General features: G+C 40.7%; 1 protein-coding gene across 6 annotated transcripts in view; it reads right to left on the bottom strand.

Moving 5' to 3' along the window:
- Positions 1-12,231, bottom strand: part of ERBIN (erbb2 interacting protein) — a 114,150-nt gene extending 101,919 nt beyond the window's left edge. For 4 of the 6 annotated variants that reach the window (XM_017811150.1, XM_017811148.1, XM_017811151.1 and 1 more), the window contains exon 1: positions 11,701-11,830. The gene's annotated coding sequence lies outside the window, so the exon portion shown is untranslated. Of the gene's footprint in view, positions 1-11,700; positions 11,831-12,179 lie in introns of those variants that run through there. The other 2 variants (XM_017811147.1, XM_017811153.1) reach the window with 2 other exon arrangements.
- Positions 12,232-13,047: the final 816 nt, after the last annotated feature.

Below are 13,047 nucleotides of genomic sequence, written 5' to 3'. Positions count from 1 at the left end.
ATTTACAATGCCATCAACATGTAAAATCTTAGGAAAAACAGATCTTAGGGGAAAAATCGGAACAAGAGCCAAGGAAGTAAAAAAACTCTCTAGATACTTGTCTATTAAAACTAGAAATGACAAGTGCTTTGACAAGAGTTTAGGTTGGTCAAAGAGAGAGAAAAGACAACATATCATAACAGTTGCAAATATACAGCAATTTGTGACATTTACAGGTTCCAAACAGCAAAACCCAAATTTGTGTTAAGATTAGGCTTTGTGGAATTGCATTAACACTAAGATAGTAGCAAGTGCAACTTGAACACAGATGCATGAACTAATTTCCAAATCCATTTGAAAATTAATTCCAGTTACTAATGATGACAAGGGCTGAAGTGCAAGTAAGGTTTTAACTTGATATTTCATACTGAAAAAGTCAGTAAACCAGGCCGGACTCAACAGAAATAATAGACAGCTCTAAGGTGTGGGGAGGATGGTGACACCCACAGATGCTTGCCATGGTACACTGGAAGTACATTTCTGATACACAAAAGGACAGAAGGAAAACAGGCCTGGCAGAACATTTCTTTGTGCTACTACTTCTGGTACTTCCTACAATTCAATAGCTAGAGCACTGCTGTAGCCATTGATACCTGGGAGACAAGCAGAAACACTGGAATTAATTGTGCTTGACCAGGTCAGGCCTCTCTTTGGTTAGCAGGACCACTGCTCCTTCATGAAACACAAAACTTGGTGACTACAATGAAGATAAACACCACACTTCACAGGAGAATGAAGGCTGAGGAGGAAGAAATTCCTTGTATACCTGAACATATTCCTATAGATTTTCTGATAACTACCCCAAAGAAGGCTGAGACCAGTCAAACTAACACACACCATAATGAGGGAAGACTGGTGGACTGCCAGAACCAAATACAAAAGCCTATGATAATCCAGCTGACTCAGATCTAGACACAGAGAGGCAATCCAGAAGTTGCCTCATCTCTCAGCAGACGAGCACGTCTCTAAGTGGTGGTACCATTACCATGGCACAGCCAAAAATCTCAGGGAGTAGAATTTAAAATTTAAAAATTCCCCACCAGCATCTCCCCTTTCAATCCAGGAAACAGGAGCATATCAAGCTTCCAATCATGGTTCACAACTGAGCTCTTAAAATCACCAAGAAAAAGCACAAAAATTATAGTAATTATGGCCTCTGCTTCACATGAAGCTACTTTATTGTTAAATGCTTTATTTAAATAAATCCATGCCTTCCACAGCTATGGAAATAAAACACTTGCCCTCACTCTCTCCTCTTTCAGGGACCTCTCACTTCTTACACAAGGCAGAACAAGAATAAGGACATGATGCAAGTTAATTCACTGAAGTTAATTTTTAACTCTATGCCTAATCATAGTGATTGAAAAGAAAGAACAATCAAGAGAAAACATTCAGAAAGGACATGCAAAATTGCTTTAAAAAGATACGTACTTAATTCCTGTGGGTTTAAGACAGCTATAAAATAAAGGCTATAAAATTATTTCAGATAAGAAAAATGGACACAAAATACTAGCTAGAAACTGGTCAGATGAATTACAGCTTCTAGAGAGACATGTATTTTTCTGTCAATGCAATTTTTAATATCTTTGCCTTTCAAACAGGAGAAATCGATGTGACTGCCACCTCCTTTGCAAACAAGGAATAATATGCAACAAAATGCTTGGCCTTGGGCTTGTTTCTTTATAATAATAAAATCCTGCAATATTTGCAGCTATTAGTTGTAAATGTTCTTACTCCCTGTCTTGAGAACTTGTGGGAATTAGGTATTGGAGAGAAGAAAAATTCTTTACTGCTCATTTTTTATTTTCATCAACCCTGGTTTCTACCTGCAGTATCAAGCAATTACATACATCTCTCACAGTGCCCTAAGGAAAAAAAAAAACAACACACCAAAAAAAACCGTCTTCAACCAACCAAAAAAACCCAAACCACCCACCAAAACTCTATGCTGTGCACAGGCCTAGATATCCAAGAAGGAATACATAATTCTCTTTTTCCTATAGAGCAACCCTACTGATAGAATGCTTGTTTCAGTTTCCATCTATAGTATATGTTAATCAAAAGTAAAAATAGGGGATGGGGAAACAAACAGCAGTAAAAATGCTGAAAGTCAGCAGTTACTATTTAATACTATCCTCAATACAAGAAGTCCTTTTTAACTCCTTAATTCAGGAAATAAAATAGTTTTGAAAAACATAACTACCATATTCTGTTTCACATGAGTATGATATTTTTATTCCTTTGACATATGTTGCTTCCTGAATGGATTTAAGCAATTTGGCATTCCAGAACAAAACTCCTCTCAGTGTTTGGCACTTCATGTACAATGCAGCCAGGAAGCCACTCCTTAAGACTATGCAGACATCTGCAGCAGACATCAAACTTTTTGATAAGCAAGCTGCACTGTTGTACATATGCATTATTTCAATACACAAGAAAAGTTCTCATCTATTAACTAAATCCGCCACATAAGTGCCTGCAGATAACTTCAGACAATCTGAAGTTATTTGTTGAACTATTGTTCAGCACAAATGAAAACAGAAAAGGGAAAAAAATAATAATAAAAAAAGGAGACCACTTCTTATCATAAAATTTCCCGTTACTTAATTTTCTGGTTTGCTTGATAAACTGTGTAGTCTACATACAAAACCAAAACAGTCCCTGATGCCCTGCTTTACAGAACTTCCCCCCAAAAAGAAATTGCCAGAATTCCTACCTAAAGGTAGGATGGATCAAACAACAGAGGTCAGAAGAACACAGCAGGCCCCAAACAATATAATACCTGAAGACACAAAGTAAGCAGATATTGAGTACATGAGAGGGGAAGAAAGAACCACACTCAAAACTCTCTAGTGACCAAAATTAGAAACACTATTGCACCAAATCCAGACTGGTTACACAGACTCTATGGTAACAGGAACACACTGGAAACACATTCATAGAGTGCAAAAGAGAAGTACATGCAGATATGTATATTCCGTTTTGAATTTGGCAGATTTCAAAAAAATATATCCTACCAAAAACACAAATAAATACACATCCTGACACTTAAAAGACTATGCAGTGCTCTAATGGAAGTTACTACTTTAGAGAAATAGTATATAGAACCAGACTTCCATTTTACTTTATAAGTCTTCCATCTTTAATTAAACACTTATGTCTCCGTCTACTAAGTGTCATTCACCTTAAGCCAGTTTGGTTTTTGTTTACACATTATTCTCAGCAAGTTTTAGGACTTCCTGTCCTGGACAGATAAAGAAACCCCTGAACTGTACCTCTGCCTATTGTTTTTTCTCTGCATTAATTTTACAACTGATACACAGATCCTGATACACTCCAATTAGTTGCTCATAACTGTGATGTACCAGAATTACTCCTCTCTGCATTGGCTGTGGTTCGAACTACACCACTCTTCATATTTCCATGTGGCTAAGCACCGTTATTCTTGTCCTCTATTTACTCAGCTTTTCTCTCACAATGCACATTTGATTTTTGCCAATTAATAATCTCTTTTTACTCCCAACACAGTGATGAAACATTTAAGCTAGTATTTTTGTACTGAATTATTTTTCTCTTTCCTTGGTGTTGTGGTCCTCTAAGTCAATGGATGATGATTAAAGAAAAAAGAGCTGCTATTTTTATTTTACTACATCAGGCATTCTGGAGATCAGATAAGCAACTGATAAAACCAAACTAACAGAAGGCTATTCTTGAATGGTTTCCAAAGTATTTTTGCCTCTTTAGAAAGGGAAGAACAATAGTTTACTGCTTACAATAAAAATTTCAAGAATAACTTGAAAGTTAGATAATTATATTTAAATACATTTTCTCTAAAAGTGCTGCTTTCAACATAGTTCAAGATAATAATTAACTATCTGAAGTCAGAAAAAAGTTTTTCACCTGACAGGAGGTTTAAGTAGAACTAAGAGTCTTCCTTCTCATCACAATGCTAATTACAGCCTCAAAACTGCATTCAAAGTTGATTTAATAATAACTCAAAGTGTTACTTAATTTCTGACATCCTGTGCTTTCCAGCAAGAGAAAAAAATAGAGGTACAATACTCCTTTGACACTACTGAAGTAAAAAGTGGGACAGTGCCATGCTGATTTGCTATTAACATGTCACCCTCTTTTTCTCAGAACAGGAAAAAGTGACTGAAGAGCACAATGTAGGAATTTCAGAGAATTTCACAGCTGTTATTTCAAATAATGTGAATTGCCCAGTGTGTACTTCTCTTCAGACTTCTCAAAGATCAAAATCAAGTTAATACAAGATTGGGGAAAATGAGTACCATTCTGATTTTGAGGGAAGGTTACCCCTCTGTAGATATTTCATACTCTGAAGCTGAAACTTAAAGCTTGGTCAAAACTTAACACCAATGGAATGATGGGTGAACTATGGACCTAAAAACCGTAAGTTTGTGGAAATAAGCAGGGACTCGCTCCGCAGATGAGAGAAAGCACTGTGTTTAAAAGTTAAAAGAATAATTTGTTGGTTCTTCATTGGTTGGTTTATGTAAAGGAAGAAGCAAAGTAAGAGAGAGGATGAGGAAAAAAAATATTGATTAAAGATATGATTCTCTCCCATCCCCTAACATTTTCTTCTAACCTGCTCCATTGACAAGGCCGTAACCTTTCCCTCAGTGTGTCACCATCTGCAGCTGCAAAACCAATTCAGTAACACTGATGTCACGAAAGGCTACAGGACATTTGAAATCTTTACAACACCTCTCCCACAGATCCCACAGATTTCCCACAGGAAAATTCCAGAGATATGTTTGTCTGCTCTACAGTCTTTCCCTAGTAAGAGCAGCACTGCAAAAGCACACAGTAATGCCCTGATCCTCAGCATTTCTTTTGCTTTGTTTCAGTAAAGCAAGACAAAATAAATGCTCCCTCAAAAACTGACAAACTCACCCAGACAAATACAAGTAAAAGAATAAATTATTCCCATCTAAGTCTTCTAAAATCCATTTTAAGTATATCTTGCTTTTCTAGTACTTGTATTGTTTATATTTTCATCTAGTTGGATGAAATTTCTTGTACCAGACCCAAAGCCTTAACATGCAATTTAAGGATAACACACTGGAAGAACAGGATTGTCTAACAGCCACAGAAAGCTCACTCCCTCACAAAATATTGTTCAGGAAAAAAAAATCTCTCCTAAGATGCACTATAGTGAAACAATAGTATAGTAAAATAATAAAGCTCTGTGCGTTTTTCCTTCCTTCATATTAATGTTTCTAATCTTATCCACCAGGATCGCAGCTAGATGGACTGACAAATTATTAATTTCATTTGATTTTTCCCTTCCTGTCACATTAAGAGAAAGGATGGAAAGAGACATGTTTAATCTCACCTCCTCTTACTTAACAGTTGAATCCCTAATATTTGTTACCTTGTTTTTAATAGTTTCCCAAAACCCGTATGTGAACCAACAAAAGTGACCTGACAGAAGTCACAAGTAAAACTGTAGGTTTGTTCCAAATATCATTTTCTAGCACTCTACATACAATTCCCTCTAACTCCACGAAAATCTACTAAATAACTAAGTAATTACTTAAAATAAATGACCTTGTGTATGTTTACTAAAGCACAACAGAAATAAATTTTATAAAGACTGAATAGCAATGAAACAGAAAGATGTGAACTTTTTAATTTTCTCCGTCAGTGTCAAACTTTATTGCCAATCCCCCACAAATATATAGCACCTCAGAATTATGTAACCAGAAGAAACCCAAAATGAGTATGTTCTCCTAAAAGGAGCTAACTACCAAGCTCACATTCCAGGTCACCACAGACTAACATGCCACAGCAAGCAAACATACCAGCAGCAGGGCATCGGCGAACATTATCTGCTATATGCACATGCACCTCCTCTTCCAGGTACACCTATCTCAAAGGCCAAAGTGGAAACTAAGTAAATTCAACACCTACATATTATACTCAATAGCATGAGCACGGAAGGTGAACATTTACAAAGCATTTAAGTCACAAAACATTTAGGCTGCTATGCTGACACACTTTTCAGTTTAGTTTCATTGAAAATACAGGTCTCAGCCTTGTATATACTACTGTTGTTTTAACCATGAGTGTGCATAAGCACTTACAGACTATTAAGCATAATGTTTCCACAGTGGAAAAAAACAAAACAAAACAAAACAAAACTGCAATTTGCATTAGTAAATGTTCTTCAGTATCCAGTTTCAAATATAAAAATCCATCCTATCTTCAGGGTTACCTGTAAGTAGAGGAGACCTGCAGTAATTTGACAAAATTGTTGACAATACAGTTGATCTTCTAAACTATCATTCCTCCCCTCTGAGAGAGTAATGCCAGAAAGACTACAATCACATATTGGGGAAAAAGCAGCAGCTCTCAAAATTTAGCAGTCTACTAGAAGTCTTTCAGTCAAGCTTGGAAACACTTTCCACCATTCAAACACAATGACATCCATAGTCATTGGATGTCTGGGACTGACATTCACAGGCATCTGGCATTGCATTTCAGATGTCTGTCTAAAGCACTGATGTAGCTCAAAGCATCTATGCCTTCTCCTCCTTAAAACTTGGAAGTTTTGGAACATGTAGTAAAAAACTCCAAGATTAAGAAGTGCAAAGAAGACTGAAGAAATAAATTCTACAAATCACAGACCTTACATCATGTGAGAGAAGACTAAGGAAGAACATGAAACTTCTCTTCCAGAACTGTCTGGGAAGATGAACCCTCTTATGCAGCTGCTACAGGAACTTCTCATGCCAACCAGAGTTGAAAAACTGGTGAGAAGGCTTCAAAGGCAGCAGTAAAACTCAAAGCACAGTACTTTTAAAAACCAAGACCATCCTTCTCCAGCTACCTTTAATATACTAACAGAACTTCAAGTACTTTGAGTTTATTTAGTAGCACTGGAGCTTTCCCCAGCAAAGAGAATAGGGACTTGGCCACTTCACAGGAAAATATCATCCATTCCAAATTAAGACTTAAATTCTAAGCTTTTCAAGTGTTTGTATCTTTTACTAACACTTCAAACCACCTCAAAGTTTCTTCTATTCCTAAAGCTAGCCCCAGACAATTGACACAAGAAGCAGCCATTGAGCACTAGGAGCTCCCAGCAAGACAATTATACTCCAGTCATCTATTTCAGAAATGTAATTTTAAGCTCAAGAGAACTCAACACTCCTAAAACAACTATTTCTGTCTTACCTGTTTCTTCCTAGAAAGGAAATTCTACTCAAAACAGCTGCAGTCTCTCCCACTGAAAGCATGTGATAGTCCAGAACAGACAACGTATTCACTACTTGGACCATGTCTATATATATCTGTTCATTCCACCCCAGCCAACTTCAAGACAGGGCCTACAAGACATGAATCACAGCACTGTACATACTGAACTGCACAAATCCGGAGACTTCAGTGTGCTTAGAAGACTTTGTTTGTAAAGAAGCTTATGTATCCAGTGAATTCCAAACTGACTACTATGGAAATACTGATCTACGGTTTCTTCCAGTTGTTATTCTTACAATGTGCATCTAAGTAAGGAAACATTAAAGAACATGTACTTTCAGCAGCTGTTTTACTTTGTACATATAATATAGCCTTACGCTTGTAGAATTAAATCATACAAAAAAACGATATAAAAGTTTGAGAAACCATAGTCTATTTACAAAAGATGCGACACTGTTTAATACTGGATATTTAAGATTGAGCAACTATGAAAAAAAGTCGTGCATTTTGGAACGACCATCTTTTCAGTAGCTGTGCTCTTCTAGGGACAGCAGTTGTCCCTACTGTCATAAATAATCTTTAGTCTGTGCCTAATCATTGACGAGATACCGAACAGAGGATGGCATAAGGCATTCCTCCTTAATCAAAGCTGTGTAAGAGACTTGTTACCTTATGTTTTCTTGGCCATGCCGAAAATACAAGAGAAGATTGTGGCCATCCCATTCACTATCTACTGAAGTGGATAAAGATGGAAGGAGAGTACAAAGCATCTTATCTAACAAGATTGAGACTTCAAAGGCTTGGTTACCTTCTGATATTATTACAACTACCAGGACAGATACAGCTGTCAAAATTGTTCACATTGTCCTCAGATTCCACTTAATCATCACTGCTTGTTTCTACATATAATGATCGTTTAGTATCAAGTATCTACAAATTAATTCCAGTTACAGAAAGAACTAATCTACTTTTCAATTTAAACTACCCTAGGGAAGACAGTTGCAATGCTGATGTTCTCCCACATTAAGTACACTTCAGTTTGGTTTCATTTAAACCAAATTAAGAGATTTGCTGGGCTTTATTTTTCCCAATTAAGGAAAGTCACAATGTATTTTTAAGGGTGGAAGGTGCAACCTAGTGTTGAAATATCATGCTTCTGTATTCCCTCTAGGGAATGTGCAGAGAGTAATAATTCAAATACCTGTACTGAAATTTAAGCATCAGAGAAACGAGTATCTTAAAAAGCACTGGTAACTAATGATGGTGAACAGCAAAAAAGCCTAGTTATCCTGAGATTATTATGTAAGAAAAATACTATTGATTCCAGCTTAGCAATAATAATTTCTTCCATTTTTAATTAGGTGGAAGATGAGGTACATAAATCTCCCCTAAATTAGTATCCTTACTTTCTAATCTTAACATTTTACTCACAATACCTGAACATTGTATTCCTAGTTCAACATGAAAGCTGTATTTCAGTAATCTTTTTACAACAAAAAAATGCTTCAAAAAAGCCCACATATATAGTTATCTATGGACTATTTACTACTCAAACTGATATATGTTACCCTCAATGTTTTCCTTCTGATATGAAAAAAGCACTGTCTGACACATTGTTTTACTTAGAAACTGACAAGGTAAAACAGCAATGTTTATAAATCTTGATTTTCCAGGTAACTTTCATTTAACTATCTGTATCAACTATCACCATCAACATCTGCATGCTCACATAGGAATATAGTCTATTACTTTCATATCCATAAGAGTAGCTTTTCCATCAACTCAACTAGTTACTCATATGGAAAAGGTTAGATTTCTAATTCCTCCATGTGGACTAAATGTCAGGCACACCTTCAGCAGATCAGGTTACTCCATGGGGAGAATCTGCTGAAGATGTGACATATCCACCATCTGATCTTTACATAACATTCTCCCTAAAAGATTTTCCTTTTTGCTTGGGAGCAGGAAAGACAAAAACAAAACAAGAATGCAAAGCAGACAGACAATGATTCATTACAGCGCTACAGGAAAGCCAAGCTGAGGAATTTGCTCCCATTCCCTTCTACTTCCAGAACCTACTGCTAAAACGCTACGTATAATGTATGTTACATATGATCACGCCTTTCCTTAGCTTTGATCTTCCAAGTGTGGCTCTTTATGCCTCTGAACAAACTCCACTGAGAATCATAACAGTGTTTTCTTAGACCACCAGCTTAATACACTAAGCAACTATCAATCATTAATATTTTCTCCATGGAGCACCCTCATCAACTCTATATGAATATGATGTGCAAATTGATACCCCACAGAGCTCTACATTTACACTCAACATTATCTATTGCACAGCTTATCCATAAGACAGTCCTATTCATATTTTTACTAATATGATAATCATCCTAATGACAATCACATTCCATGGTATACCACATGCAGTAACTTCCAGCTCTATGATTGCAAGCATACCTTCTTAAAATTAGCAATGTTCGATTGAGCTTAATTTAATTCACGAGCAAGAACCACCACGTCAAAAGAACATCTCCCCAAGCCATCGACACGTAGTGATAAAAGTGCTGTTTCAAGCACATGAGCTACCATGTGTAAACTTAAATAATTTTGTTCGTAAGATGAATATCAACGTCAGACTGATTTTTAGTTGAGATCATTGATCTCAAGAAAGAATACAACCCTTCATAACTTCTAAACTATGTTAATGACATGATGGCATTCTATGATATAACTATTAGCTGTAAGCAGTACTGAATTACACTTTCAACATTAAAAAGGGCCTTCTCCTTAGCTACCATCATGACAAAACACTAGCATAAAAAGTTGTGCCTCCACTACAAGGAACTATTCTTCTTCATGGCACTGAAAAATATCAAGTGCATCATGAGAAACACAAAAGGTCTGAAAAGATACAAAATTGCCTTCATTACTAACATAGTGGTTTACAACTAAATTTGTCATGCACTGCTACAATTTCTCACCCTCCCCTCAAGAATCTCAAGTCATTATTGGGACTGAAACCCTGCTCTGGAAAGGGATCATTCTTTGTAAAAGGATTACTCTATTTAGACTGTATTGCTTTTCTGCCAAGTAGCAGCCATATAAGGAAATCAAAGTTCCCTACCATTTATTTTGTGCAGACCTTTCTGAATCCTAGGAACCCTTACTGCTGCCTGGAAAGGTAAGTCTATAAATTGGAAGTCAAATTATTTATTTGCTATCAGCCATTGAAACCACTTTCGGCAATTAACATTTTTCCTCACAGTATATCAAACAGATGGAGCTGGATTACAAATTTTTTTCTTCAAACAAGAACAAACATTCAAGCAAGCTAACATAGAGCTATGGCTTCTAGCTCATTTTGAACATTCACAATATGAGAAATTCTTTGCCTTCATGAAAACTAACCGATAATTGGCTCTTTGAGGCACGGGAAATAAACCTGTGGTGAGCAATACTGCCTTCACTAAATGCAACTAGTTAGTCGGCATAAAAAGCATCAGCACCCTACACCAAAACTTCATATTTAGTTTCCCCTTCAACAGCTTAAAAATGAAGTTCTTTCAAGAATTATGAAGGGGAAAGTGGTCATCAAAACCAAACAAGGCTACATTAACTTGCAAGTTCAATTGCGTGTACCAAGAACTCAGACAACTAGCTAGCTGTTTTGGTTTTGTTTTGTATTTTGTTTTAAACTAAGGTTCTTAAGATACACTTTTCAAAGATCAAAATGCAGTACAGACTTCTGCTAGACAGGCCGAAAAATATGCAGTCCAACTCGTCACCTTGAGAACAGAGAGGGGGCAAAGAGGAAGAAGTGGTGGCAGCAGTCGAGGGGGAAAACTGCGACATTTATAGAGGACCAGAGGGGCATATTTTTATAAAGAAACTTAACAGCAATCTTGAAGAAGTCCGGCCAGATATTCAGAGATATTCCAGAAAACAAGGCAGACACAGGGAGCGAGAAGGCTCAAGATCATTCGATTAAATAAAACATATCACCTCCTGCTTTAGGACTTTCTCATTTCCCGGTAACTTAATTATATTTGCAGGGTTACCAAACGTTTTGGAAGGGAAGGAGCTGAAGCAGCAATCACGGAGTCCAGCAGTTTCAGCTCAGTACCTTCTCGGACCAAACAAAGAAACTTTTGTGTCCTAGGAGATTAAAAACTTTCGGTTTCCCCAAACTCCTTCCTAAGCCTCCATGAAACCAGCGACTACGTTCACAAAGGCAGCGTTTCGACGAGAGGGGGAGAAACACAAAGGGCAGCTAAACTATGCAAGGCGGAAAACAGAGAAAAATAAAGGCCAAAAACAGGATATCAAAATGAGGCGTGAACTCCTTCCTTTTTCCCCACCCCCTTCGCAGAGGAAGGATTTTTCTGTCGTTTTTGTTGCTGCTGCTCCCCGAGCCTTCCCTATTTAATTTACCTTTTCTGTCGGGGCGTCTAAACCAGATCCAGCAGGCAGGACTTTCTTCCGACCCCACGGAAATGCATTACATCCAATCGAGTTTTCTTCACATAAAGGAGGAATGGGGCGGGGAGGGGGGGGGAGGGGGGAGGAAGGAATGTTACGGCTTTCGGCGAGGACGACGGACTTCGCGGAGCGTGTGCGAAGGCGGCAGCATAGCCGGGCTCCTCCCGCCCCCCGCCGGGGTCTGCCCCGCGGGCGGCACCGCGTCGCGCCGGCCCCGCCCGGCCCCGAAACCGCCCGGCTGCAACACCGCAGTGCCCCCCGCCCCCAGAGCGGCCCGGCCCGGCTCCACCGCCCCCCGCCCGCCCCCCCCGGCCCGACGGGCACTGCCGCTCCACCCGGTTCCGCTGCCCGAGCGCGGCCGCCGCCCCGCACACCCGCGCCCGCCGCCGCGGCCGAGGGCGGAAGGGGAACGGGATGGCCGCCTTCCTCACCTGCCCGCCGCCGCCACCCTCGCTCCCCGCCTCCTCTCGCACACCGCCCCCTTCTCCCGCCTCTTCAGCCTCCCGCCCCCCTCACCGGCCGCGGCAGCGAGGGGCGCGGGGAGGCGGCGGAGCTGTGGGGAGGGGAAACGAGCGCCCCGGGGAAGACACGCGGCGGGGGGAAGGGGAGGTGACCGCGGGCGAAGCCGCCGCGCCCCTGCTGCTGCAGGCGCCGCGCACCGCTTGCCAGGCCGGGGGAGGCACTGCAGCGGAGGCGGGGGGGACGAGAGCGGGGCGGGGGCGGGGGCGGGAGCGGAGCCCCGGCTGGGACCTGGTGGCGGCGCAGGCGGGCGCGGGATCGGGCAGGCGCGGCGGGCGCGTCCGCACTAGCTGTGCTGGGCGGGAGGAGGGGACTGGCGGCCACACCGGGTCCCACTGCGCTCCCGCCCCCCCGCCCTGTCTGCACCGCCGCGGGGCCGAGCGCGTGGGGCCGCCTCGCAGCCAGTCACGAGCCGGGGGGCCGTGAGGGACAGGCCGCGCGGCCAATGGGGCTGGGCGGGGGGCGCTGGCGCGGGGTTGGCGGGAGGCGGGAGCGGCGCCGTGAAGGGCCGTGTCCCGCCGCATGGAATGGCTTCTCCCGCCGCCGCCCGGCCTGGGGCCCGCGGGGGCACCGCCATGGGCCTCTCCTAATTTGTCTTCAGAAGGGGCGCTGGCAAATTCAATCCTGAATGATAAAAGTTTTCTCGTAAGCAGCTCATCTTCCTAATGTAATGGTTGCACACCCTCTGTGCAAACCGCTAAGGCAATGGCTCACGCCATCAGGCGCTGCGCCTCGCATCGTCGTGGCCATGCCACCCCTGCTTCATCACACTTCGTACTG

Source organism: Lepidothrix coronata, unplaced genomic scaffold, assembly GCF_001604755.1.
Source record: "Lepidothrix coronata isolate B3197 unplaced genomic scaffold, Lepidothrix_coronata-1.0 Scaffold31, whole genome shotgun sequence".
Classification (NCBI taxonomy): Eukaryota; Metazoa; Chordata; class Aves; order Passeriformes; family Pipridae; genus Lepidothrix; species Lepidothrix coronata.
Note: the sequence above shows the minus strand (reverse complement) of the source record. Positions and strands in the feature narration are given on the sequence as shown.